This window comes from Thamnophis elegans, chromosome 8 (genome assembly GCF_009769535.1).
Source record: "Thamnophis elegans isolate rThaEle1 chromosome 8, rThaEle1.pri, whole genome shotgun sequence".
Taxonomy (NCBI): Eukaryota; Metazoa; Chordata; class Lepidosauria; order Squamata; family Colubridae; genus Thamnophis; species Thamnophis elegans.
Window position 1 is genome coordinate 12,577,192 of NC_045548.1, and position 23,892 is coordinate 12,601,083.

Below are 23,892 nucleotides of genomic sequence, written 5' to 3' on the forward strand. Positions count from 1 at the left end.
GGGGCATACCAGGGGTTGTGTCTTTAAATATATACCTTTCTCCCTGGCTCAGCTGATAACGGATCAGAGCCTGTGGCTTAATGGCTAAGACGTCTGCCTAGTATGTAATATAGCCCAGGTTCAAATCCCAGTAAGGGTATGGCTAGCTGATGAAAGCTAAATAGCTTGAAATAGATCTATACTAGTCTCCCTTTATTTATTTATCAGCACAAATAAAAAAACACAAATATAACAAAGGCAACAGTAAAAAACATTGGGTTTCTGTCGTGATGGACTCTTGTGACGAGCCGATTGACAGATGATGGAAGCAGTTAGCTTCCTCCCATAATTGGGGCTTACCAGGGGTTGTAAAAATCTAATATATATATATATATATATATATATATATATATATATATATATATATATATATATATATATATATATATATATATATATATAAGTTTTAATGCTCAGTTTTTCCTTGGCAAAGATTTTCAAGGGAAGGATTCCTTGGAGTGCGCTAGGCGAATTCTGTGTGAATTGTTCTCACAAATTAGGGGACTAAATGGGGGAGGGAATAAGCTGGCTATGTTCCCAGTTATAATTTGACTATGTGATTCAGTTGGTCTGTTAAATCCGTTATATTTTCTTGCAGCTTGGATTAAAGAAAAAGGAGATTGCTGAACTCTGGCCTTCATCATAAGTTCAGATTTGGAATTCCGAATTTCAAGGCTTTGACAGGAGGCTATATTTTTAATACATGGCCTTCTTTCCAGCTTTTTAATAGAGCTTTAACTGGTAAAAGCATTTGCATCATTAAAGCTGTGTTGCAAAATAAGAGCACAGCAAACAGCTTCCACTGAATAAGGCTATTAAGTCATTTCACTTTTTATGGTTTATTCTACACACAATTGTCAATGGCCGGACAGGCTTTTTCTCCCCTTATTTGAAGATGAAAGGGATTCAAGCAGGGTTTTTTCTACATTTCAGGCATGTGTTTTACCATTGATTTATGGCCTATAATTCACAGTTCAATCTGATGATGTCCACTCAGGGGTAGCTTTTGTGAATTCAGTGGGATTTGCTTCGAGGTAAATTTAAAACCAAGTCCTTTAAAAAAAAAAAGCTATTTCTCTATTAAAAACCTGATTCTCTGGGTTTCAGATAGAAATGCAGCAAAGTTGGATTCGTACAAAGTTTGAAGGGATGGGAAAAGGCACAGGAAACGATGCAAGATCTCCATTAGGATAAACTCCCTCCCCCTCCTTTGGAAATATTTCCAGAGAGAGCCCAGAGTTGAAACTTGCAATATGAAACCTTTGAAATGAAAGCTCTGATTTCCCTAGCTAGATGCTGAAACTCTTCTTGCACAAGCGAATCTGTGAGATGCGCAGAAAACCCTGAATATTTTTACAGCCCTTATTTTACTCAACAAATACATCTGGATTCCTCATGAACCTTATTAAATGGAAATGTAACCCACTATTTAGTTTGGGCCAAAGCTGTTTCCTCAGCAAAGCATTACCCAATGATTCCATATGAATCTTCTCCCTCTGCTCTGTTGAAAACATTTGCATGTCGGGGTGGGGGTGGGAGTGTGCATTTAAAATGAAAGATTCATGCTCTTTTCTCTGTGGGTGGTCAGAAAACAAGAGCTTCAAACTGTAGCTAAAATACAAGTTTGCTTCAGCCCAGAGTCTTCAAAGGTTTCCAGGCTTCCCTGCATTATGATGCAGTCCGGAAGTGGTGTGGGAGGCATTTCTGAAGCCATTTAAAAAAAAAAAATAAGAAACATATACAGCTCCCATTCTTATTTCCTTCAAGCTGCAAGTTAATACATTCACAGCTTTTTCCCTCTTTCTTTGCCCAGGGATTTCTCAGTGTTTCCATTAGTTGCCCTTCAGTGTGTGAAAAATCCGCTACATGAATTGAATTGGCAATGTGAAAGGATAAATGCTGGATTTCATGATTCTAATATTCCAAGGTTGAGTAATGTAAGAAGATGGGCCATGAGTTGCATCAGTCTGGGATTGTTCCAGGCCTTAATGTTGAGTGGATTTCTGCATCCTGTCCTTTGATACTAGATAGAAAGATTTTCAATGCCTGTGCCTTTAGCTTGTGATAGGAGCAGTACTGATGGTAGAATTTTTGGATCTAAATATTACTTTTGGTCATCCAACCATTTCTCCTATGGGGCTTGTCATGTGTGATGCCTCCCATTCCTCTTCTACATTTGAAACAACCACATTATGAAGTAGGTCAAAATGATGTTGTCTATGTTATATGCTCTGTCTCTCTGTCTCTGTCTCTCTCTCTGTCTCTCTGTCTCTCTTTCTCTCTCTCTCTAGTGTAGTGTAGTGTAGTGTAGTGGTTAGGGCATTACCTTTGATGTGGGATACTGGGGTTCAAATTCTGGCTGGCACCTACATTACTGGTGGAGGTCCTTGGGCAAACACTCCCTAACACCTCACCTGTCTACCTCAAAATATAAGAGTGACCTAGACTAGGAAAGTCATGCCAGCTTGGACAACACCTGGATTAACAAGGTCCACATCAGATGTTGAGGAACCAGGACATTCTGATGATAAGTGGATTGCTGCAACAAAATCATACATGGGTGAGACAAGAAAACCTAAAACTGATGGCATGCAACTACAACAGCCATCCTAATGAGAAGGGATGTATATATATACTACCGTCTTATTATAGTGCACAGTTGCTGATATGAGGCATGAAATCATGGATAAACTACCTACAATCAACCCCCGAGACTGATTATCAAGGGTCAGCAAAGAGGTATGGTAGAAGATGCCAATGGAGCCATCACAACAATCCCTACTACCACAATAACTCAAATCAATGAACTGATATACGCTGCAGCCATTGTAATCTTGGACAGATAGCTGAGATGTCAGACATTGGGAAATCCTACCAGACAACACTAGCCTCAGGCAACAGCCTGAGATCATAGCAGCACAAAAACAAGCACCAAATCCATAGAAGCAAGAGTCTACCACACTAGACAGGACTCAATGTGCAGACTACGCATGGAAGCCTCGGAAACGGACCAACACATAGTGGCATGGGATAAGATGCAGGCAGGACAGCATACACTTAACAGCACAACCAAGTAGCTGTCATTGTGTCCAGGAATATCAGTGCAGAATATGGACTAGACTCTCCAAAGTCTAGATGGGAGGTTCCCACAGAAAATTGTGGAAAATTGGAGTGCTAAAATCCTTTGTAATTTCCAGATCCCAACAGACAGGCCGATACAACCAGATATTGTGGCAGTAGACAAGGACTAGAAGGCAGCAGTGGTGATAGAGGTAGTGGTGCCTTCTTTTCAAATTTTATGGACTGTCAAAGTACAAATAGTGATGTAAGAGCAGGGATAGAGAACCTGTGACTTTCTAGATATTTCTGAACTACCATATGCCTCGCTACTGCCTCTATTTTTAATTCAACGACATCTGGAAAGACCTTAAGTTGCCTACCTCCACTGCACTGCCCTTTTAGAATGGGTAGAGGTGGTACAGAAATAGTCCCTACCCGAATGAAGGAGAGATGACTGCATTAGGCAGTGGATATTGTTTATTGTCTTGGAGAAAAGGCTTAGCAGGATTTCAGAATAGCGAAGTTTTCTTTAACAATGTTCTGTCGAATTAAAGGATATTGCTCCTGCTCGTTTTAATGTAGCTTTAAACTTCCCAACAGTTCTATCCTTTTGCTTTCTGTATTTTAATCCAGGGGTAGGCAACTTGAGGACACCGGGATGCATAGAGGCACATTGTTGGGTACTGTTTTGGTTCTGTTCCCTTTACATTTAAGGTTGGATATCTGCCAGTTATATATCAAAATGAGATTTTGTGGTCTTCTGTTTGTGCTCTTCTGCTCTTTCCCTTTCTAACAGAAGGTCTGGTAAGACACATTCATTTTACTCCATCCTACAGGAAAGCATACAGAGTTGACTAATTGGGACGCTATTCAGTTAAGTATGGTACATGAGAAAAATGAATGGAATTTTCTTGGCAATACCTTATCCATGTTATGAACAATTTGGACTGTTCTAATCTAAGTAGAGATGGTTTTATGCATTCTGTGAGCTTCCCATGACCTCTTTCTCAGTCAGTCTCAGCCGCAATGGATCTTCAACTTTTCCGGATACTTTTTTTTTGAATGTATAGTCATTGTTAATTTGTTGTACAGGATCTAAACATTATCCCTCAAATAATATTTGAGTATCGAGGGAATTATATATTTTGTGCCATGGAAATGTCATTATAACTCAGCTATTGTTAGTACAGCTGTATAGTTGCTTTTTTACAGTATTACAGAAGGGTAATATTAGCATTCAATGAAATATGGATTATTCTGCTGACCTCTCTCACACTACTTTGCCTCCTACAGAATATAAGCTTGGCTGATTTTGCGTGTGTTGCTGTAGCAGCTTGAGAATATACAGCCAGTCCACTATGCTAAAAAAAAAGGGGAAATATATAGAAATATTATTTTTTTTAAAATGAAATATCCAGGTATTTTTACTTAAAGATCAGGACAAAAAAATCATGTTACATAATTAAATAGAACCTTGCCTGTTCATCGTATTATCAGAGAACTGGGAATTTTCATGAAAACTGGAAGTATTCCTCTTTTTTCTGCTTCTGAATAAAAGAATCATAGTAAGCATCCCTTTGGACATGGTCTCTAATCTATTTCTTGTCTTGTCCAAGGTACATTGGCTTAGCTGAGAGCAGAAACAAAACAACATTAACAGTAAAATTAAAAAATAATTTGGGATGTTTGACTACTTATAAAAAGACAAATAAGTCAAGTTGTTTTGGGGAAGAACTATTAGCCACATACTGAAAGATCTGATCTATTTTTTTTTAAATTTCCTCCTACTTTCCAAATTTTTGTTTTTTGTAACATCACGTCTTCATAAATCTAATACTTTTGTATTAGATTACATACATTACTATGACAAGGGGCTTTGAGTTAGGGTGCTGGTAAAAGTTATTTATTGAGGATAGTGATAATTCTCCTACGGATGGCAGTGTTATGTCAGCAGCGCAGGAATATCATCTCAACCTGTGTGTGTGTGAGAGAGAGAGAAAGAGAACAAATGTTTGTGGTTAGATCTTTGAAACCAGGTTTTCTTCTGAATGATTTTGTTGATAATTAAAAAGGGTCTGAGTATTTGAAATAAACACATTTAAGCCAGAAATGAAAACAAGATGCATAGTATCTGGATTTCAGAGCCCTGGTAGTGCAGTGGTTAGAATGCAATACTGCAGGCTAATTCTGCCCACAGTCTGGAGTTTGATCCTGACTGGCTCAAGGTTGACTCAGCCTTCCATCCTTCCAAGGTCAGTAAAATGAGAACCCAGATTGTTGGGGGCAATATGCTGACATTGTTAACCACTCAGAGAATGCTGTAAAGCACTGTGCTGTGGTATGTAAATCTAAGTGCTATTGCTATTATTATAGTAGAAAAACAATACAGTAATACTTATCCATTTGCCAGATGTTTGCTGCAGTGATTTAGAATAAGGAATGTTATGTATTTAGTAATACAATTTACCTTCTCTCTCCCCCTCCCTCCTCCTCCCTCCCCCTCCCCCCCTCTCTCTTTAAACAGGCTTGGTCCTCCAGCTGATGGTAATAAACTTAAGGAAACATGAATATCTTCCAGGTAATAAATACAATTATTACATAAAAAATCAGTTCCATGTAGAAATTTTCTGTGGTGTAAATTGCCATGCTTATTTTTCATAGAAATATAAAAAAATCACCTGAGACCTATTAATAGAAGTTGAACATTACTCCATTATGTCTTTCACATTGGTAGCAATTTGTATGTACTCAGTGACAACTAATGCAGTAAACGAGGGAACTCTACCCTTTCCAAGATAATTGGCTATAAGAGCTATGGTGTCAGTTGGGCACTGGGGAGGCCCATGTTAAAGCACAAACTTAGCCATTGAGTGATGCTGGGACAGTTTTTCTCTTTTATCCAGTCCACATAGCAAGGTGAGTAAAATTGGCAAAAGAGAGAATTGTATTTCCTACTCTGAACCTTTGAAGAAAAACAGATATAAATCTTATAAATAAACTTGTAAGTCAAATAAATTGAGATTTTTAATAGGTAGAATTTGTCATTAGCTATCCTTTTCCTAGGGACGGGACGGCTCAGTGACTAGGGTGCTGAGCTTATCAGACAGAATGGACAGCAGTTTGAATCCCTAGCGCTGCATAACGGAGTGAGTTCCCATTACTTGTTCCAGCTTCTGCCAACCTAGCAGTTTGAAAGCATGTAAAAATGCAAGTAGAAAAATAGGATCCACCTTTGGTGGGAAGGTAACAACGTTCTGTGCACCTTCAGCATGTAGTCATACCGGCCACATGACTACGGAGACGTCTTTGGACACCATTGGCTCTTTGGCTTTGAAACGGATATGAGCACTGCCCCCTAGAGTTGGGAATGACTAGCACATGTGTGCGAGGGGAACCTTTTCCTTTACCTATTCTTCAACAGTTGAAGGTTCCTAAATAAAAAATGAGGATTCATTCAACTTTCAAACATGCATTACATTTCTAAAAATGTATGCTTAGCAGTATATAAAGGAATGCCACATGTGATCTAAATGATATATGACAAAGCATTTATTAATTTTTTTATTCCATATATTGAATTTAAATTACGTCCATCTATTCATTAGAGGCTGGATTCTTAGAACAATACATTTATATTCAATTTAATTTACTTAACTGAGATTGTTTATCTGTCTTGGTACGCACAATAATCATCCCAGTCACCACTGATCTAATAACGATCCCCCCCCCATATGATTTTAGTAAATTAATATAAAGGAGGCATTCAAACTTGAAAATAGCAAGGCAATCTTTTGGGGGAGTATCTGAGCAAAATGTGGATTTTACCTTAGTTCAATAATAGGATCAGATAATTAAATTTTGTTCTGTTTTGTTGAGCAAAGCACAGCAAAACACGGCACAGCAGCAATATATTCATTTTAAAGAGCTCTTGAGGACTAGATATGGATGCTGAGTGCTTCAGAATCCTTTCTAGCACAGTCCTCTTAGCAGATTTTTGATGTTATTTATAAATAATAATTCTGTAATGGAGTTTAAGCAATGGTTTTAGAATATACTGAAGATATTCTAAATACTTAGATATATAAAATTACAGAGAAACATGTATTTCAGTTATTAATTTTGTTCTGGAATATGCAATGATTCATAGATACTTACATTTTTTGAACAAACTAATAAGACACTGCATGCTATTACTTGCTTAATGTTCCACATTTTATTATTGCCAAGGAAACTATGCACCGTATATACTCGAGTATAGGCCGACCCGAATATAAGCCGAGGCACCTAATTTTACCACAAAAAACTGGAAAAGTTATTGACTCGAGTATAAGCCTAGGGTGGGAAATGCAGCAGCTACCGGTAAATTTCAAAAATAAAAATAGATACCAATAATGTTTTTGAATATTTATTTCAAAGAAAAACAGTAAACTAGCGGTGTATTCAATGAAATACTTCACTCACCTCATGATGCTGATGTCCCGCTGTGAGGATGATGTCCCGTGCAGCCGCGGGAGCGATGTCCCGCCTCCTATGACACACGGCACAGTGATTCCTATCATTGGATCACTGTACCAGAGGAGGTGGGACATCGCTATGTGGCTGCTTGCCATAACAAGGAGGAGGTGGGACATCGTTGCAGAGCGGCAGGAGGGGGAGGAAGGGGAATCGTAAGACAGCCCTGCATTACATTAGAACGTGAGGAGGGGGGATGGTGCGGTGCGCGCTGCGCGGCAAACTGACACAGAGGGAGGGGAAACTCACAGGGGCACTGGGCCATTCATGAGTGTCACCCAGCGGCATGGCCCCGCCCCTTTTTCTCCTCCATTTCGGGCAAATTTTTCACTGACTCGAGTATAAGCCGAGGTGACTTTTTTCAGCCCAAAAAGTGGGCTGAAAAACTAGGCTTATACTCGAGTATATACAGTATGTATGTATGTATGCATGCATGCATGCATGTATGTTTGTACAGTATGTATGTATAGATGCATGTATGAGATTGCTTTTGTCGCTTTCTAATTGAGAAACATACGAGAGACATTATGTGGTCAATTTTTCACTTCTCATGCACATACATATATACACACTTTTATGCAACCTGCACATTATATTATTTGGCAGTGCCTGCTTTTAAACTACTAATAAAGTTGTTATTTCCATTTTGTTTTAATTTCCATTTTCTTATTTTAAATACGATAGCAAAAAAAGACCCAGTACTGTAGTTTAGCTTACTCTGAGATTAGATTGCAGTTTTAGCTAAGGAAAGCATTAGCACATTCACGCTTTGCAAATAACTAATGGTTATAGCAGGAGTCCTTGTTAAAGATGGTTATCATCAATCTTGCCAAACCTCTTTCATATTGCAAGATCTAATCAGGTGATGAAAGAGATGGTCTATATTACAAAGGTCTTAAAACTTGACTTGCCAAAAGCAGATTCCGCTGGTGGCAGAAGACAGTGATTCAGTGTTATGTTGATCCTGCTTTGTTGGCAGAGAACATCTGGTTACAAAGTTCATACAGCTGGATAAATGTTGCACCCTGTAGGTTTTTCCCCACTTGGATTGAAGTGGAAGCATTGGGCATATAATTTAACTGAACATAAGGCCAAGATGGTGTTCTGCCATAGTATTTCCATTGGATCTGCATCTGTCTCCATTTCCTCTTCTATTTTGCCTTCATCTTGAACTGGAGAATACTGACAATGTCTGTTTTACACAAATTAGGTGCATTCAGCAAATTAAACCAAAAAGCCAAATTTTGTGTGTCCCATAATAAGTAAATGGAATGTATATGTGCTGGAAAGCATTTAATTGGAAGAAAGCTGTATTGGAAGAGCAAATGATACTGGAACACCTTATGAATTCATTATTTATTTATAGAACACTATAAAACCTGGTGTTTAAGTTAATATTTTGTGAATTGTTTTTTAAGATTGTAGGCATCCAGTATATGAGCTCCTTCTATTGTTGGCCTGTGTTGTATTTTATTCCCATACTTTTCCAACTTCTCCATGCCCATCTTTATAAATCTTTCGAGGCTGTTGTTTCTACTGCTTCCTGCATGGGTAACAGATTTGTATAAAGAGACTTGATGAATATATGAAGATACTATTATGAATATAGTCAGCAATAACTGGAGCAATAGGTCCAGATGTGCTGGTTTTGATTGTGTGGTTACAATTGCCATCTTTATTTTTTTCATCCTCTACCACCATGGATACAGGGGGGTCTGTTGGTGGAAATACATGATCTGTATTCTTCCTACAAGCTGCTGAATTGATCTGGATCAAAGAAACATACTGAGTGAAAGGAAGGATTCCAAAATTAATCGGGTATCTTAGTGTTCTTTGGAAATTAAAGCATATAGGAATTTCTGTTCTGGATTATCATTATTATAATATTTTGCTAACTATTTTCCTCCTCCCACTATCAATTTTGCAGAAAATCAACATCAACATACAACTAACATATAAGGAACAAAAAGAACTAGAAGTGGTAAACCAAAATTTTGTCATAATTTAACATACTGGATATTCAAATCATTTATTAATTTTTATCATATTCCATTTCATTGTACACATGTGCATTGACAATAAAGATTTGATTTTGATTTAAAACTAGAAAACACTAATCTAGCATTGAGCTTAGATAGTGAATACTTTGAGGGGTTGATTGTAACATACACATTTATTATAATTTTATTTATTTCTATCATTGAACCAAAGGTATATAAGCATGTTTCTCAGATAGTTTTATATCCAAGCAATTAATCCAATTATAGATAAGAATTGAGACATGGGAAGAAGAGATCATTTGTTATATTTTAAGATGTAATAAGTTACTGAAATTGTTTATACTTATGATGAAGGACAAAATCATTTCTTTATATATTTCTTTTTTTCTTTACTATATTTTTATTTTTTCTATTTTTTCTTCTATACACTTTCTATTGTTTTTTTTTTTTAATTTACATTAGTTTTCATCTTTATAATTGTAATGTTTAATAAAATTATTGTTAAAATGCATATATTACCACAGTTGTGGTAATGTGGTATGTATTGGTGTGGGCTGTGTGGAGATGCTAATGTGAATTTAATAATATTACACATAACTTTAAAAAGGAGGATGGAATCCTGTTCTTTCACATTTGCTTAATAAAGCTGTGCTTCTCTATTTTTTTATATTCTGTTAAAAGAATTCATTAATAAATTGTATGTAGGAAGGGACATAGAAAAATTGGCATGTGTTACTTTTAGGTTTTATCAGATGTCAGACATTACTGTTTTGTATGAATGTTTTTCTCTCTCTTGGTATTGCTTGATTCTTCCATTTATTTATTAGACTTATATACCGCTTCATAGGGCTTTCAGCCCTCTCTAAGGTTTTTTTTAGCATATTGAGTCAGCAACTTGCCCCCACAGTCTGGGTCCTCATTTCACCCACCTCGGAAGGATGGAAGGCTGAGTTGACCTTGAGCCGGTGAGATTTGAACCGCTGAACTGCAGATCACAGTCAGCTGAAGTGGCCTGCAGTACTGCACCCTAACTACTGCGCCACCTCGGCTCCATCCAGCACAGAGTCACCCAAAAGATTCATGGAGGTCTCAGAATGAAGACAACTGGGGCAGATCAAACCAGTTGGGATTCAGGTTTTCGGAGCAGGCCACCTTGTTACTTCCATTTCAAAAAAAACATTAAAAGAGCTTGTTATCCTCATTAATAATAATAAAAGAACCCCCTATATGATGTTTTTAATTGTGTTTAGATAAACAAAGAGTTGCCAAGAGCATGGCAACATGGGCAAATATTTCAGAAGGGGAAGTAGTATCAATGCCTGTAATTATTTCATCTGGTTTTCAACCACCTCATTGCATTTATATATATCTACGTATTTATTTTGGATTCAGCTCGGGAAAATATACAGGACAGGAAAAGAATGATATTGAACTTTTCATAGCGAGTGATTGGTTAGATGCCTGGTGTGCTGTTTTCCCTTTTAAAAATAATAACTGTTGGCATAAGGCTGGAACAAAGGCATAAAGCAGATTAAAACAAACAAACAGAAACTTCTTTCTGTCATGATCCTGCTGAAAATTCACTCTTAGCTCCTAATCACCTGAAGAGAAAAGTCCTGTGAGGGTTGTAAATTAATTTGATACATATTTGTAAGTATATATTTCCTTTGGCTCACAACTATGCTTTGAACAACCATCTTCCCTTCCATTTTTTCCCTCCCTATTTCATCTACTCTTCCCACCTAGATATTTTTCTGGTGAATATTATGTCCTAAAGCCTTGTGTTTTTGTGTGTGTGTGTGGGGAGGAGATGAACTAAAAAAGAAACCTGTTATGTTGACACATCCAAGACTTCTTAGTTCAACCTTAGTTACATTTGTGACCTTGCTGTTAATGGCGGGAATAATTAATATACTCTTACAACTAATTTACAAATGTTGACAGGAGTTTGTTTGTGTTTGGGGTTGATTTCCTCCAACTATTCAAAATAAAAAGGAAATTAGAACCTTAATTTGATCTCTCCACCATTGGTACGGATTTTTATACAAATGAAACATTTACATGCTGGGAAGAAGATAATCTAACTTTGAAAAGATTTGAATAGTATTATGGCAAGATGAAGAAAATGGAAATCTGCTATTACCTGTTACTCTCTTGAAAACACTGATATGAACAGCTCAGGTGGCAGGAACTACTAGTGCAGTTAAATAGTGAGTGTGTCTAGTACTTGGAGGGAGGAATGAGTTGTTCTGAAAGACAAGTTTTCCATATTGAGAGTCTGGCTAACATTACGTTTTTCAAACTGTTTAAATTGTATACCCGTCTCTATATTTCCATTGTGCTAGAGTGCCTAGGGAAGTTTCCCCCCCATTGACTACTACTGTTGCACCTTGAAAAGGACTGAACAAAGTTTGTGTTGTCTCCATTAGCAACTGATCCTGTATCCATTGTAAAGAGTGTAAAATAAGTGGATGTAATATCAACGACTGAGAAATGTTATCCAATTATAAGATATGAATTCTTTCACGGGAACTAGACCACCCCATGGATAATCAAAATTGTATTCAGTCAAAGCAATGTTGGTGGCATTGCTGGATCTCTTTTCAGACAGGCATGAGATTAGCAGTGTTTCAAGCTGTCCTGTTTTCATGGTTTTACTTCTTTTTCTGATCCTGGTTATTAAAAGCTTAGGTTTCTTGAAATAATATTTGGTGGCCTCTGCTTCTGCCATTTAAGCTTCCAGTTTAGCCAGTGCTTGAATTCCACTTCTCCTTCAAACAAATGACCTAAAATAAACCAGCTATTAATTACATCATATGTAATCGCTGCTTATCTGCTAATTAGTAAATCTTTTCTGTATTTGGGGGGAAAGGAATGACTTTGTAAATTCAACAATTTACAACAAAGAAAAAAGTAATGATACGGTCCAGTTTTTAGACACAGTACCTCTACAGGTAGTCCTCGACTTACAACAGTTCATTTAGTGACCAATCAAAGTTACAACGACATTGAAAACAGTGATTTGTGACTATTTTTCACAATTACGTCTGTTGCAGCATCCTCATGGTCACATGATCAAATGCTTGGCAAGTGTCTTGTATTTATGACAGTTGCAGTGTTCCGGGGTCATGTGACCACCTTCTGTCAATGGGAAAGCCAATGGGAAAGCCAGATTCACTTAACAACTGTGTTATTAACTTAACAAATAAAATTATTCACTTAACAACTGTGATACGTGATGTCATAAAATGAGGCAAAATTCACTTAACTAATGTCCCACTTAGCAACAAAATTTTGCAGCTCAATCGTGGTTGTAAGTCAAGGGCTAGCTGTAATTCACGTTAGCAAAAAGCAAAGCAATATCAGTGTAGTATTTCTCAAATGTCTACAAGACTACTTTTTTCTGTTTCTCTCTTTTTGGAACAAATACTAGTTTGTGACTGGAATGGAAGTTATTTCTGATAGTTTACACGCTTTCTTCTTGGAGTATGGGATCATTATTTTCTGGCTTCACGCTTTCTGTTCTTGTAATTTGTTCTGAATATTTGATTTTTTACTAAGGAAGAACCATAGTGAAAGAACGTGTAATAAAGATTTTCTCATAGGCCTGAACAGATTCCTGGCAGATCATCCTATAATTCCTAGCAGTTTCATTTTGCTTGCTCTTCTTTTAAACTTCACTTAGCTCTGCTCCAATGCTTTTGATGGAATAAGCTTTTCTTCCCTTTTCACTTATTTTTGTTCCTTCTCCCATATGATTGAAGAGAATAGGGTTAAGAAAAAGGAGATAGTGCCATGGAAATCTGAAAGGACTGGCTGAAACCCCATAATATAGATTAATTCTTGTAAATTTGGATTTGACTCTTGTCACAAGGGAGTAAAGTAATTTGAATGAAGACTGCTGGTTGAACTTGAAAGTAGAACTTGGCTAGCTGGATGGTGTCAGAGTTGTTCTGCTGGATCTATTGGTCTACCCCAGTGGTTCCCAAACTTGGCAACTTTAAGACTTGTGGACTTCAACTCCCAGAATTCTCCAGCCAGCTGGAGAATTCTGGGAGTTGAAGTCCACAAGTCTTAAAGTTGCCAAGTTTGGGAACCACTGGTCTACCCTGTTTGCTGGAGGAGGAGGTGGGGATGAAAAATGCATATAGGTTTGATAGTTAAACTCACCAATTGTCTCTTTCAATAGAAATTGAAATTATAGGATCATAGGGTTAAATAAAAAATTGAAATTATGAGGCTTAGTTTTCTATAATGTTCATTTATAGAAAAACCCCGAAGGTTTATTCAACTCTTCCATATTGGTTACTCTCTTAACATATATTTTGCATAGTTTGTTTTTAAAAACTTGCAACTTTAGCTTTAATATCATAGAGCTGAAGTAGAAGCTTGACCTTTTTGAACTCTTTCTGCACATCTGATTTACTTCAGTTCTCAGACTTAATTAGGTGACTCTTATCTTATTTCTTCATTTCACTGTGTGCTTTGTCTTTCTGGAATATAATTTTCTATGGCACAGGCTTAATGCTGGAAACATGTTTGCTTTTATGAGTGGTTCCTCTTCACCTTATAATTATATTTGCCTTTCATCTAATTTAGAATTTTTCATCTGTTTGATTCCTGCAGCAATGAATAATATTGATAAAGGCATGTAGGACTTGGTTACAGCAGCTACTTCAACATGCTTGCTGTATTATATGCTAATTTTTCATTAATTCATGCATAACAATCATTCTAGTGCTGAATTATACAATACCATGTCAGTACAATTTAAAAACGTATATGCCACTTATTTTTCAAGATACTAAATTAGATCAATAAATATGGTTGTCCCAGTTACCTCAACATTTCTCTTTTATTTAAAAAAAACAAGTTTCAGACTCAGGTGCATCTTATTAATAGGAATGTTTATAAGAATTGCTTTTCAAATTACATATTTAATAGTTACATTATAACAATTTTGCTTTTGAAAGCAATGTGGACTTAAAAGCTATATTCATGTCAAGCTATAATTGAATGGAATCTACCTTTCCATGTACAAATTATTTTTAAAAATCTATTGGTGTTTTCTAATGGATGAAACCGCTTTGAAAGAGGGCATAATGCTTAGAACACACATTGTTTTGAGGCTGAACATTGGAACTATTGATTGAAGAGATATTGCTATTTGTGATTGTTTGACCTGGCTTCATGTCAGAGCAATTAAGTTTGAATAGCATAGCTTGAAAAAGAATGCAGTGGTTTTTTTTTTTTTAAAAAAAACCAACTCATTAATCTAATTTATGGAAACCTCAATCCTTGAACCAGAAGAGCTTCCTCATTTCTAGGAATTTCATCAAAATGGCATCAGGAATACCAGGCTTCAGGCTGAGTATATAACATCAGTTACCTAGGATTGGTTTGTTCACGAGTCTGGTGAAGTTAGCTGCAACTCAAGAAAACTTATTCCTTTTAATAAAATGCATTAATCAGAAAAAGACAACCAGGCTCCCTTTGCTTTTAGTTTGAAGCCAATTTTTCAAAAAGAACTGAAATCTGTAGCTGTTCTAGATTATGGTAAATTTATGACTATCAGGAATTCAAGTTAAAAAAAGCCAGTACTTGGGGGATTTAGCAAAATCTGAAGATGACAATCTTCAAATCTTGGTATTAACTAAAAAAAAGATTTTTACACCCTGATAGGTATATCCTCAATGAAGGAATGTAGATTCAGAGTTGGGGACAAAATAGGGCTCATCAATTATAGTCTGCTAATTTGTGGGGCCTTCTCGGCCTTAACTGGCACTAAAATGTTCACTTCAGATTGAAACTTTGTGCTTTGAACACACAATCCTTTAAGGCTGCCCTTGTCATTTTCTCTCTCCTCATTGAAGCAGAAATTAATATCTTGGTATCTCCAGCCCATATCAACAGTGTTGACGTAGTTGCGTGTGATACGCTTTCACTTAATGGGAATAATAAATCGTCATGTGTTTCTGTGAATTGGAGAACCATGGAGATGGCTTAAGATTATAAATAGGCAGACACATAATTAAGGCCAGCGACAGATTTCAGGCAATGGAATTAATGGTTGACAGTATGTATACGTGGATCTCCATCTGGTAGCAGGGCAGTCTGACAAGTTACTTCAAGATGCAGTTTTATTGACTGTACTTGGTTGAAGTGAAATGGATCATTTTGATTTGATTTGATTTGATTTGATTGCACTTATATGCCGCCCTATTCCCGGAGGGACTCAGGGCGGCTAACAAACCAAGGGGAGGGAATATAGACAAGAGGAAAAAACAAACAAACAAGCAAGCAAACTACAGAAAGAATTTAAAAACAGTCAACAGCCACACAATTCGAGCGGGGACGGGAACTCGTCAGCCCCAGGCCTGTCGGAACAGCCAGGTTTTAACGGCTTTGCAGAAAGCCTGAAGGGTGGTGAGGGTCCGGATCTCCACGGGGAGCTCGTTCCAGAGGGCCGGAGCAGCCACAGAGAAGGCCCTCCTCCGGGTGGTAGACAATCGGCATTGGCCAGCGGATGGGATTCGGAGGAGGCCTCGTCTGTGGGATCTAATAGGTCTGTTGGAGGTAATTGGCAGCAGGCAGTCTCTCAAGTACCCAGGTCCAATACCATGGACCATTTTGTACAGTTCTTTTTGTAACTCTTCTCCACATTCCTTTTAATTTAATCCTCTTTGTGAAATTAGTTTGCTCAGTGTCTCTGAAGGAACTTTGGTTTTGTTTTGACTTTATTTTAAGCTCAGCTGGGGACTGTCTCCATGTCCACAGCAATCTGCTTGCAACAGAATTCCCCCCCCCCACTACTATCAATATAAAATGTGTATGTTTTTACTGGATGATGCCTGCGAACATGATGTGGTTGGGGGAGAATGCAGCTGTGGAAGTGTAGCACACGGAGTATTTTGATTACTATTTTTTATTTGGAGCAGACTCTTGCTTTTAAAATATATAGTGTCTTTTAAATGGTCACACTTGGTGGTGCTGTTCAAAACAGCAGGAACTAAAATGCAGGAAAAATACTACTTGCCACTGTAAAATGCCATATTTCAAACTAACTGCGCTGTTAACCTCTCAACCTCTCAAGCAGGGAGATGCAATTTGACTCGAGTTCTTTTAGGTTAAGCTCCTTTTTTACCCCATCCTCATCCCGAAAGAATTATCAGACAAGTTTCAGAACAGTACTGTTCCCCCCCCCGCCAAAAAAAACCATAGCCAGGTATTTCCATATTCCATAAGAAGTATAGGAAAGGAGACAAAATGCAGTAGTATTTTCCCCCTCTCTCTGTTGTTTCATTTTATCCTTTTTTAAAATTGTCAATTTAATTTCCAGAAAATTAGATTTGGAAAGTCTTCTAATAAACACTTGCAAACAAATGTTATTTATTATTTTTCTTATCTTTGTATTTTACTGTGCTACGGACTACTTTATTGTTTAGGAGATTGTATTATATGAACTGCTGTATAAGTAACAAAATAGAAATTTTATCATAGAAGTAAAGTCTTTGTATTAAAATATTAACAACATTTTATCCAGTAGTATCCTGCAATGTTAGTAGAAGTGTAATATTCCATTTCTAAATAGATGCTTAGCAGTGGTGGGTTTCAAAAAATTTTGGAACCTCTTCTGTAGGTGTGGCCTGCTTTCTGGGTCCACTGGTGGAACCTCTTCTAACCGGTTTGGTAGGTTTGACGAACCAGTTCTACCGAATAGGTGTGAACTGGTAGGAACCCACCTCTGATGCTTAGGTATTATTTTTTTAGGAGAGGGCAAATAATGGTGGGGTTCAGAGGTGGTATTCAGCAGATTCTGACCAGTCCTGGAGAACCGATAGTGGAAATTTTGAGTAGTTCGCAGAACTGGTAAATACCACCTCTGACTGGCCCAGTGGTGGGATTCAAATAATTTAAAACCTGGCTTTTCCGGCAGGCCTGGGGCTGTTGACCCCTTGATGGTGGTCCAGCCCCATCTGATTGGGTGTCTGTTGTCTTCCTTTTTAACTTGTTTTGTCCCATTGTTTTAATAATTCTTTTTAATTCTTTTTTTTTTTCCATTTCTGTAAGCCGCCCGGAGTCCTCAGGGATTGGACGGCATAGAAATTCAATAAATGAAATGAAATTTAACAACCGGTTCTCTGCCATAATGACCAGCTGGGTAGGCATAGCTTGGTGGTCATGTGACAATGTGGCTGTGGCCAACTCACGTCGATGGGCGCTTTGCCTTAGCTGTTACAATGTAATAAGGGTTAACCGGAGAGGCAGTTTCTGTAAGCAGGGCAATAAAGATGAGGCTAGAAACAACACCAGAATGTTTCCTTCCTGCCTTCCTTACAGGATTAGCCCTGTAAAGTGGGGGGGGGGGAGATTTCTTCCAACAACCGGTTCTCCAAACTGCTGAGAAAGTTACGAACCGGTTCTCCCGAATAGGTGTGAACTGTCTGAATCCCATTACTGGACTGGCCCCACCCCCATCTATTCTCTGCCTCCCAAGTCTCAGCTGATTGGTAGGAAATGAGGATTTTGCAGTAACTTTCCCCTGGAGTGGGGATGGAATGGAGATTTTACAGTATCCTTCCCCCGCCACGCCCACCAAGCCACCACACCCACCAAGCCACACCCACAGAACTTGGAGTAAAAAAAAATGTGAACTCCCACCACTGGTGAGGTTGTTCTTTTTAGCTATCTACATATATTTTTGTAATTTTCTTGGCAAGATTTCAGTTTCCTATTGCATCCTTCATAGGGCTAATCAGAATGACTGGCCCCAAGTCACCCAGCTGGCTTTATGCCTAAGGCAGGACTGGAACTCCCTATCTCCAGGTTTCTAGCCTGATGCTTTAAGCACTACACCAAACTGGCTCTCCAAATACATTTTCCTAGTAATTAATATTGCTAACTATAGGTAACCACTGGGTCAGTAGTTCCATTACAAGCCCCTTTTTTTCCGTGAGTTTATGTCTTTGCTCTTTGAAGTTTGCTGCAGACTGAAACTTGGCACTTAGATCTGGGCTCAGGCTGACTGTTTTTATGTATTCAAGTCAAAGTAGATCAGGAGAAACTGTTAAGGCGGATGCACTGCTGGAATCTAGTTTATATTCCGGAAAATGAATTACGAGAGCAACTTTATCATTCTGTAGCGTGACAGAGATCCACTTTCTGTTATTATACTGCTTGTTCTGCACTGTGTGTAACCTGAGATCCAAGAAGTATTTTGTACTAAGCAAGCAGGCACTCCTTATATATAAGCTTTAGCTCTATTTTTCTTGGACGCCAATGGAACAGAAAATGATTTTCCCTTTCAGTGCTTCCTTCCAAGCATTTCAGTGTAGCGAAATGGAAAAAACTTGATGTTTTTCTTTGCTTTTTCTTTGCTGCTTGGCATTTTTGGACTTAGTGATCTAGATTTCTTTAGATACTGCAGTAATTCGATCTAATGAACGAACCTAATGCCACATCATTTGGAACGTCTGACTTTTAACTATGGGCCTTGTTTCTTTCCCAAAGGATCTTGTTTATGTGATACTCAAAGTAAAAAAAAAAAAGAGGGAGGGAGGACTAAAACTGAATTGAAACCAGATAGAACTGACAATATGCATTTATGTGACTTGTTTCCAGTGGTGGGTTTCAAATTTTTTTCGAACCTACTCTGTGGGTGTGGCCTCCTTTGTGGGAGTGGCTTGCCGGCCATGTGACCTGATGGGAGTGGCTTGCTGGCGATGTGTTCTCTCTCTCTCTCTCTCCCCTTCCTTTTATCTCTCTGTCCCTTTTTCCTTTTTTCTTTCATCTCTCACTTTTTCTTTCTTTTTTCTTTCTTTCTTTCTTTTTTTCTCTTTCTCTTTCTCTCTCTATTTGAGTCTGTCTGTCTGTCTGTCTGTCTGTGTGTGTCAGTGGTGGGTTTCAAAATTTTTTGGAACCTCTTCTGTAGGTGTGGCCTGCTTTCTGGTGGAACCTCTTCTAACCGGTTCGGTAGATTTGACGAACCGGTTCTACCGAACTGGTAGGAACCCACCTCTGCTTGTTTCCCAACTTTTTACTTAATTAAATCTTCAAGAGGGCAGTCATTAAAAAAGTAGAAAAACAAAGTTCAAAAATGTAAGTTAAATCTATATAGCCCTCTGTTAATAATGTTGAGAGAAGCATTTTGAGGCTGCTAGAGGCAGAAAAGGTGGAGTCCATAAGCAACGCTCAAGGATTATATCCCACAGTCTGGGGAACATTTAGGGGAAGACTTGTGGCACTGTCTGAAGGGTCTTTCTACTGGAATGCCTTGGGATAGTCAAGATGTTGAAGCAGTTGAAAATTGAAAATTCAGATTAAATTGTATCTGTTGTAGTAATTTAATACCAATACATATACACTGCACTGTGGCCCAGAGATATGCAGCTTTGTTGTGCCCCACCAGCGGCCAGTGGAGCTGGCACCAGAGTTGGACAGTGAGGAGGTTGGGGAGGACCATGAGCCAGTCCTTGAGGCTGGAGAAGGCTCGGACAAGGGCTCTGCGTCGGGGGCAGAGATGGGGCCAAGGCTGTCTGGCAGTTCTCAGCTACCTTTGGAGCTAGACAGCAGTGAAGCAGAGGAACAGCTGGAGCCTTTTCCCAGTGTGCACATGTGCAGAGCTGCTAGAACAGAAGAACAGCTCAGAAATCAGGGTCGACTTGGAAGTAAGGCCACAGGTGTCCACCTATGGGAGGTGAATGGGAGGTGAATGACCCCTCCCATAGTAAATAAAAGAGGAGAGAAAGGGGAGTGGGCTTTTGCAGGAAACAATTTGTTCGTTTGTTCATTCGTTTCCATGAATTTCAGAAACATTGTGCCAAGAGCCGAGGTGGCGCAGTGGTTAGGGTGCAGTACTGCAGGCTACTTCAGCTGACTGTTATCTGCAGTTCAGCGGTTCTAATCTCATCGGCTCAAGGTTGACTCAGCCTTCCATCCTTCCGAGGTGGGTGAAATGAGGACCCAGACTGTGGGGGCGATATGCTGACTCTGTAAACCGCTTAGAGAGGGCTGAAAGCCCTATGAAGCGATATATAAGTCTAACTGCTATTGCTAAGACTTTCCTTTCACAGCACTGCATTTGGAAAACATTTACATGGCTGCTTTCCAAGCTAGATAAGGTCTGTAGTCATAAATTCACCTTTGAAAGACTGTTTACCAGGCATTTGCTGAATGTGAATGAGAGGAATTCACATTCGTTTCATAAAAGGGATTTTGTCGGGACCTAGAATCTGCCTCATGCTTTTTGGGGAAGCCTTAGTCAGAACAAACTTTATAGATTCTTCAGGTCCCATTTCGATGGCAATAAGAATAGGGGAATAATTGAAAGGTGATTTTTAAAAAATCCACATATAATTGCTGCTGTTCTGAGGATGAAGTGCTCCACACCAGGACATGTTATCCACCAAAGACCAGCTGAACTGCAAATTGGAATTGGGATTCATTCCTTTGAAAGTTCTATGGAGCTTCATGCTGATAAGCCGCAGTAGAATTTGTCTGGACATGCCCGCTTCCTTTTTTTCCCCAGCTTGTTCATCCATGGAAATAGAGTTCATTTGGAATATTTAAACGCTGATTTGATACCCAAAGATGCTGAGCATTTTATAATTAAAGGCATATGAGTAATTGCAGTTGGCCCCGTGGCAATTGACTTCCCCTGTATTCAGCCAATTTTTATATAAGATTGCTGTCTGTTTCAGTGATGGAGGTATAGTGTCAATCATGGAAAGGAGACTGTGACTTCCATGGCATCTGATTTCTGAGACATCTTAAGAATTAGTTGGCCTTTGTTGGTGGAGAACAAGGAGTAGCTTTGTGAGTCACTTTCAAGCCCAAACACTTCCCTTTGCCATAGGAAATTAGGGAAGTTGGTGAAAGTTCCTAGGGACTCAGAAGAAGCAGAAATTGTTCATCTTTACAAAAAGGATTTTTTTCAGCCTGAGCTTTCGAATTGATAGCCGTGCATTGGTGACAGCAACCTTTATCACTTTGCCATTTTCTAGGTATGTTGGGAATGTAACACTCACAATTTTCAGCAAGAATTCTAGATGTTTCTGTCCCAATCACTGGGAAGATCGCAAGTTAGGAAGTGTGAAATAGAAACCTCAAGACAAGCAAAATAGGTTTATTCATTGAATTAAATGCCTGGGTAAATTTCATCTATTCATTTTATTATACACATGCCCCTGTATGTTCTATAACTAAACAGTGTAGATAAATGTGTTGATTTTTATGAGGTTAATATAAGAATCAACATCTCAAAGAACTTAGCACCAGGCAGGCCCATACTGTAGATAGTAAATTGTGTTTTGAAATCAGAAATCCTTAACAATAAGGCCACTATAAATCTATAAGACCATGAATGATTCTCGAAAACTAGGTTGATCTAATTTTAACAAGCATTCAGATTAAACTATCTGAGCATTTCAATTTGAATTTAACACATTAGAATAGTCTAATCATATTAGCTGATAGACTTGTAGGAAGTTATCACCCAGCCCTCTCCCAGAAAAATGAAATATCCTAGGAAATATTGAAAAGGCAGAATATTTATCTGGATGTGAAAAGGAAGAAACATGTTTTATAAAGACAGAATAGCTCCCTGGAGCTTCCTGCCCATCCCCACTTTGTCAATGGGCCATTAAGAAGGCCAAGCTAGTCCCTTTACATAATAAAGAGTTCTCCCCTTCAGCTCCAGGGGGGGATGAGATTAAGGCATGATAATACTGGCCCTTTACCCAACTCACCACATGGCATCTGAGAACTCAAACCTGGATTCAAAATGCAGCCTAGAGAGTTGCCCCTGCATGGGCCCATGGGAGTCTGGCAACCAATCAGAATACAAGATCAAGGTCAAAGGCCAGAGAGGGCATAAAACCAGGGACTCAGCATCTCAGCCTTCCTTCTCTTTTTTCTCCACCAACATTGAAGCATGTGATCACCTTTTTTGTTCAGGACACAAGCCATGTGGTCTTGTCCACCATTAAAACCATCTTTCCCAGCAGCCTCCATGTCTCCAGTATCTTTTTCCCCACTTGGAGCTGAACCCAAAAGGACATTTCTTCCAACAGACTAATACATTATTATTTATTCATTTGTAGCCACAGTACACTGATGAAACATTGCCCATTAATAACCTGGCATTTTTAAGGAATCAACATAGTAAAATTTCCACTAAATATATTTAACATCAAGCAATATAAAAAGATCACTTTTTAGTCACTTTTCCTGTAATGATTGAGGACTGATCTAGTAATAGATAAATTTTAGTAATTTCCTTTTTCCTGTTAAAATTAATTGAAAGGGATATTAGTAGGTCAGAACAGTAACTAATATCAAACAGAGTTTTTTAAATGCAGAATAATATAGAAATAACCACATCTATTTTCCCAGCTTCGCACAGTTATGATATTTCCTTCCAAATATTTTGGAAGATATTTAGGCAATGTTGGATCCCTTGTTAACAGGTGAAGAGGCTGGGAACAATTCAATGGTGTATTAATTTTTTCTTTCAGTTACTTTTATTATTTGTGGCCACATTTTTGTCAAAATTATTGTAACTCTTGTATCTCCAGGTTGACTTTTATTTTATTATTATTGGCCATGATCTGTTGAAATTAACTCAACTTTTGTATTTGTTGAATTGTCTCATAGCAAGTTGTAACTCTTGTATTTCTGGATTGACTTTTACTTCATTATTATTGGGCATGGTTCTATTGAAATTAATTCAATTTTGTATTGGTTGAATTGTCTTCTGGTGAGTTGCTGTGGCGAGATGTCGCATCTTGCAAGAGTTTTTCTAGTATAGCCTCTTTCCATAAAAGGCTATAATATGAATTCAATTGAATTTTCTCCTTCCAGAATTCAGTATTTGACTTCAGTTTTAGCATTCCCAGTATGTCACTAAGTTTTTATTTTATAAGAAATTAGTAATCACTACTAGACAAAGTGTTGTTAACATAATGTTTTATATAGATATTTAATTTATATTTGTCAGAAAAGGAAGTTGCAAATCTATCTTTTCGTTCTAATCTATTTTTTTTCAAATAATTTTTAAAAAGGTAGGATTTAGCATTTCTTCTCCATGACAGTTTGTATTGTAAATTCTAATTCTACATGACCATAATCATAAAACATTGCAGGATGGACTACAGCTAGATTATATCTTGTTGAATGCATTTATTACAATCTAGATAATTTATTTTTTCTACCCAGTTATTTAGAAAACACCTCCCCCTAATTAATCATTTTCAGATTGTTAGGTCTTTTTCTCAGAGTATAT